At 40.5% G+C, this 6,277-nt stretch overlaps 1 long non-coding RNA gene across 1 annotated transcript; it reads right to left on the reverse strand.

Annotated features, from left to right (window-relative positions):
• Positions 1–2,072: 2,072 nt before the first annotated feature.
• Positions 2,073–3,213, reverse strand: LOC113118475 (uncharacterized). The gene is made up of 3 exons (XR_003294325.1): positions 3,030–3,213; positions 2,867–2,941; positions 2,073–2,719 (listed from the first exon to the last, which is right to left on the reverse strand). It is a non-coding gene; the product is annotated as an uncharacterized LOC113118475 (long non-coding RNA).
• Between the last annotated feature and the right edge of the window lie 3,064 nt (positions 3,214–6,277).

Below are 6,277 nucleotides of genomic sequence, written 5' to 3' on the forward strand. Positions count from 1 at the left end.
GTGTGGGGTTACATGGGGGTATAAATTTATATACAATTATTTATATTTAATACAAATAGATGAAAACCATTGAATTAAGAAAACAACCGAAAACTATGGAGGACACAGTGCTACTAAAAATGTTGCTAAAGGGGTACCTTGAACGTCAAAAAGCGACGCCAAGGAGTCATGATCAAGCATCAATATATGCCAGTTTTGCAGTTCCTTGTGGAATTATAGTCCATGCTTGGGTTGTGATCCAGCACGGATGGACACGGATCTAAAACTAGCTAGCTCTATTCTTTTTCTATTCTATCTGTTTTCTTTTTATTTATTATATTGTTTAAAATCCCTTGCTATGTGTACTGTGTTTAAGCTAACTGAGACTTTTTATAGCACTAGTATATCAGTGCTCTTTTGTTGATTTTGATTGCTTCCATTGTCCTCATTTCTAATTCACTTTGGATAAAAGTGTCTCCTAAATGACTAAATGTAATGTAATGTAAATGGATGAATCTGTTTTAAGGTGAATGTGTAGCTGTTCATTGTACTTAGTTTTCACAGATTTTAGCCTACATCTTGGAAAATATGACCCAAATAAGAATTTTCACCATATAATGTCATCTGAGCAGGTATAGTATCAAGTCTTCTGCGCTTTGTTCTGACCAACTAAGAAATAAAGCATTACAATAAATCGTGCTACCAATGGTGATTTAATGTAACGATCAATTAGCTCATATCACAAAAAACCATGCAAATCATTATTATTATTATTAATCTTTATTCTCAAATTATTCATGTTACCAACATCAGCATTGCATGACTATGAGTACAGTGTGTATTAGCATGTAGATTTCAATTTCTGTACAGTCTGATCTCTAATTGTCACATCATTTGAATTTCATATTAAGTAGTTCTTTTAACCCAAAAAGCAAATAGGCTATATTTAAACATGTTTGCTCATAATGGAGCTGTATTAGCTGTACTGGAGTGAGAGAAAACAAACTGACTTTCTCTGACTTTCAAAAAACATGCTCCTCACTCCAGGCAAAATAATGCAACTTCTCACATAGTCTGACGGCAGTGTAACATAGACTCAAATAGAAGCTGAGATGAGTCAAACATTAAGATGAAACCATGACTGACACTTTACACTGCAGTACAAGGAAATACTGTGATATGGAAGTGTAATCAGAAGTAATGTAATAATATAACTAATATAAATAATGTATGTAGTTACATAAACATGGTCAGAAAGTTCAAATATTAGTGGATGTAAAGAATAAAGTTTTTAATTTGAAAGTGACACACCTTATACTTTTTAGTGGCCTGGGCCCAATGCTATCTATTTAATTAAACGTGAAAAAACAACAACACCAAAATTATATTTCCACCAACTGTACTTAAAAGAGGGCCTCTTTTTTAAAATTAGTTCTTAAAATTGTTTCATCATTGTGGCTAAAGAAATATGATAAGAGTTCAAATCTGTCCAGACAGAATTTATTTATTTTACTTTACTTTATTTATCCTTTATTTCTAAAAGAACAAAACATGAGTTTTCTAGGGAATGCATTACCTGGATTACAGTTCATTCTACTTCCTCAGATAAATTTATGTTGACACAGACAGGTGTAAGTCCTAATGAGACACAAATGAGTACCGGCGACAAGTACAAATACTGAATTAATATTAAGACTTCTTGCAGTCACTGTTTTTCTCACATTAATTCTGATTCTGTAAGTGCTTTCCCAAAATCTCCCAACTAGCATCATAAACCCATCAAATTAAATCTGATTTGTGTTACATGGCAAGATAAGGGAAAAGGAAGAAGCCTATTATTTTGTACAGTAATTTGAAATCTAACCCAGAGAAGTTGCATTATATGGCATTTAGAAAAAACCAAAAACCAAAATGTAATTCATGTTTCTTAGTGCAAATTGAGTAAAAGACCAGCAATAATATATATATATGTGACCTAGGCTTGCTGGTCGTTATAAAATAGTCGACGAAATTGACTACGCCACCCACAAATTCTAGGACGTGGGACCCTAACAATGATCTAATCTCTTTTTTTGGTTTTTCTTTGAATCACACAGGTGGTTCAAATAAATGAACTAGAAGCCAGAGTACAAAAAGGGTTGCTTTATTTTCCAGAATGAGCAAAATTTTATCTTCTCTTAAGAGTAGAAGGACTTGGTAAAACCATCCATGACACCAAAGAAACCAATAAAAAAAATAAACTAATTACAACAATTAAACACCACTCTGAATGGATTTAAAGTAAACCAAATTAATTTCCAAAAGAAATAACACTCAAACCAAATCAAAATCTAACAACATTCAATAAGAGAAACCAATCATTAGACTGATATTCACATTAATTAAACAGAGAAATCATACTTTAACCCAAAAGAAAACATAAGAATGGCACTCAAAATAACACCCAAATCAACCTAGAATACTAAAATGGGAAATATACCACATGGGAGGAAGAAAAAAAAACCCAAAAGTCAAACCCAATCAAAAAAATATAAAGAAAATAAAAATCAAACCCAATCAAACCATTATACGTAAAACACACAAATCAAACAAGGCCTCCCAATACAGCACTATACCATTCAAATAAGACAGGCAGATCCTGCAAAATGAATGCCACAAATAAAAAAAAACAAAACAACCAAATCCCAAGTTTGGTGGGGAAAAAAAACGATGGCCACTTGCCAAAGAAGGTTTTGATGTCCTGTAATTAAAACCATTTAAATTTTATTACACACCACATTCTACATTTAACAATCAAGAAAATACTCACGTTGCTAATGTATTAATGCTCCTTTAAAGGATACTTAAAGTGTATAAGTCTTTAAAAACTAGCTTAATCATTACTTACGTCCAGTGGTCGTAACAAAGCGCAAAATGACAAGTGCACTCTGCTCTCACCTCGATCATTAAAACCGGAACAATCCTACAACACATTTACTATGGTAAATGCGAATCTTACTACCAAGCATCTCCTTTACGATAAACATGATTAAAACAACAGGTTTACTCACTCCGAGTTTTCGGACACAATAGGTCAAGCCGTTCCTTCAACGCGCCAGCAGAGGAAGAAACACAAACTCGCTCACCAAGCGTAGAACGAGAGCAAACGCTGTTTCCTTGACGCCCGCGAGACTTTATACGCCACCTACCCATTACGTCATCTACCTACCTAACCGCACAACATACTCATACCGGTTACATCCACCCCCTCCTTCAAAGATCACCGTCCCGGTGACAACATTTAACTCCATCATAACCAATTCTAATCCCAAGGTCTAAAAGGGACATAGAGGGAACTAACGGAGGCTGAATTTGGTGGCCTTTGATTTTCCAAGGATCGCACTGGTCTTGGTAGATTGAATACATTTGAATGCTGGCCAGCCCTCGTCCTAAGCGACCGGCGTAACAAAGGTTCCGCCCGTTCTGGCTCGGATTCTCGTTCTAAAAAATCGAGGTGAGAGCCAGGGCCCGATAAATCAAGTACCTGCTCCACTGGACACTGGGACTCTGGGGGATGAAGGACCCCAGTTAAACATTGGTCTGGCTCCGACTCACCCAAATCCTCCCTAACAGCTGCCACCGAACCTCCCTCCTGGGCTACATGAAAAACCACAGTCTCTTCCTCTGACATTTCCTCTTCCTCAGCTAATGGTCTCGGATGGTCGTACTCTGACAGCAATCCTACAGGGGGGGGAATATTTACTACACCCTCACTTTTATCCAAGGTTACGTACCCATCAGGGAGCTCTCGCAGATCCGAGCGATGGACATTCTTCACGTGCTTCATTGTGTCTTGTTGTCTTACCTTATACACAGTGCCTACCATATCTAAACACTCTACCACCTCATACACCTTGGAGCCCCACACATCTTGGATCTTATGCCGGCTTGGGAAATGATTCTTACACAGAACCAGCGTACCAACTGGCAAAATAGGCACAGACTCTGGATGATGATGTGCTCGCTGGGCTGCTGCCACTCCCAGCTGTTCCCTAGCCTTAACATATACAGAGGCCAGATGGTGCCGATGGCTCGCCACCCAATCCTGGGCAGTCACTGGAGTGCCTCCTTCCTCCATCCCTAGAAGACCATCCACAGGAAGTTTTGGCTTCTGGCCAAACATAAGTTCATAAGGGGAGTAACCAGTGGACTGATGGGCACATGTATTATAGGCAAAAAGTAACTGAGGTAAAGACTGCGGCCATACCCTTTTCTTTTCGATGGGCAAAGTACGCAATAAATCATGCAAAGTGCGATTAAATCTTTCGCACTGCCCATTTCCCTCAGGATGATATGCTGTAGTCCTACTCTTCTGAATCCCATAAAGGTGGCACAGTTGTTTAAGCAATTCTCCCTCGAAATTCCGCCCTTGGTCCGAATGGATGCGTTTTGGCACACCATAAACATAGAACCACCGCTCCGTCAAAATGCGAGCCACAGTACTTGCCTTTTGGTCTCGGGTTGGGTACGCTTGGGTAAATTTAGAAAACACATCAGTCACTACTAGCACGTTCTCACATCCATTACTGGCCCGCTCCAAAAGTGTAAAATCAATTGCGAGAATTTCCAAGGGCTTTGAAGCCATCAAATGCCCCATGGTTGTACGAACTTTGGGGCGTAAGGCTTTAGAGACCACACAACGCTCGCATTTGATACACCATTGCTCAACATCCTGGCGCAAATTAGGCCAAAAACATCTCTCCCTCACCAAGGTGGTTGTCCTCTCTATACCTTGATGCCCATGATGGTCATGAAGGCTCTCCAACACTTCCTCCCTTAGAACCTCAGGCAATAAAACCTGAAGCACTCTAACCTTCCCTGGAGCCAAGAAAACTTCTCTATACAAAACACCATCTACTTGTCGAATACGTTTCCATTGGCGAACAAATTCCATTACTTCCCTAGACTCCCTTGCCCTTTCATAACGAGTAGGGGCCACTCCTCTTTGCCAATATTTCAGGAATGCAGCAATATGCACATCTGCCGCCTGAAGAACTTGCATATCTGCCTTTTCACGACAGGGCAGAGCTGCTATTTCTGAAGCTTGAGTACAGGTCGAAGCAGAGCTCAAACACTGAACCAAGGAAAGTTCATGAGGCAAAGTGATACCAGAAGCAATTTCCCTAACCCTTTTAGGAGCTAGATCCACAGGAAGACGGGAGAGTGCATCCGCATTGCGATTGGCTGTCCCAGGACGATATTTCAGCTCAAAATCAAACAACGCCAGCTGTGACGCCCACCGCTGCTCTACAGCAGCCAACTTGGCGGTCTGAAGGTAACTCAAGGGGTTGTTATCTGTGAACACCACGAACTTGACACCCAGCAGATATTCCCGAAACTTCTCGGAGATGGCCCACTTAAGGGCCAAAAGCTCCAGCTTCATGGAACTATAGTTTAACATATTTCTTTCTGCAGGGCGCAAGCCCCGACTGGCATAAGCGATAGGCCTCCGCTGGCCCTCCTGTTCTTGAGACAATACAGCACCAAAACCAACCTGACTAGCATCTATCTCTAACACGAATGACTTTGTGAAATCAGCATAGCCTAAAACTGGGGCCTCTACCAGTGACTTCTTCAAAGCCACAAAGGCATTCTCCGCCGCCTCTGTCCATCGTCCTTCCAAAAGGGTGTCAGTGCCTGAACCCCGCTTCTTACCCTTACCTTGGAGCTCCCCTACTAATCTGTGTAGAGGTGATGCTAATTGAGCAAAACCCTCTACGAACCTTCTGTAGTATGATGCAAAACCCAAAAAGGAACGCAACTCCAAAAGGTTACTGGGTCGCTTCCAGTCAACTACAGCGCTGATTTTCTCTGGGTCAGTGGACACTCCCTGGGAGGAAATTATGTGACCAAGATACTTAACCCTTTCTTGAAAAAATTTACATTTTTGGAACTTCAATTTCAGGTTATTTTGTTGAAGACGCCCCAAAACCATCTCCAACCGTTGAAGATGTTGTTCAAAGGAACCAGAAAAGATGACTATGTCATCCAAATATAACAAAAGGGACTGGAACCGTTGATCACCAAAAATCCTTTCCATAAGCCTTTGGAAAGTACTGGGTGCATTGCACAAACCAAAAGGCATTCTGTTGTATTCAAAGAGGCCAAAAGGAGTGCAGAAAGCAGTCTTCTCTTTGTCCCGTTCGATCACTGGGACTTGGTTGTACCCACTCGTCAAGTCAAGAGTAGAGAACCACTTAGCACCAGTCAGCGCATCAAGTGATTCCTCAATCCTTGGAAGTGGGTAAGCATCCTTCCG

The sequence above is a fragment of the Carassius auratus genome, chromosome 18 (assembly GCF_003368295.1).
Source record: "Carassius auratus strain Wakin chromosome 18, ASM336829v1, whole genome shotgun sequence".
NCBI classification, from domain to species: Eukaryota; Metazoa; Chordata; class Actinopteri; order Cypriniformes; family Cyprinidae; genus Carassius; species Carassius auratus.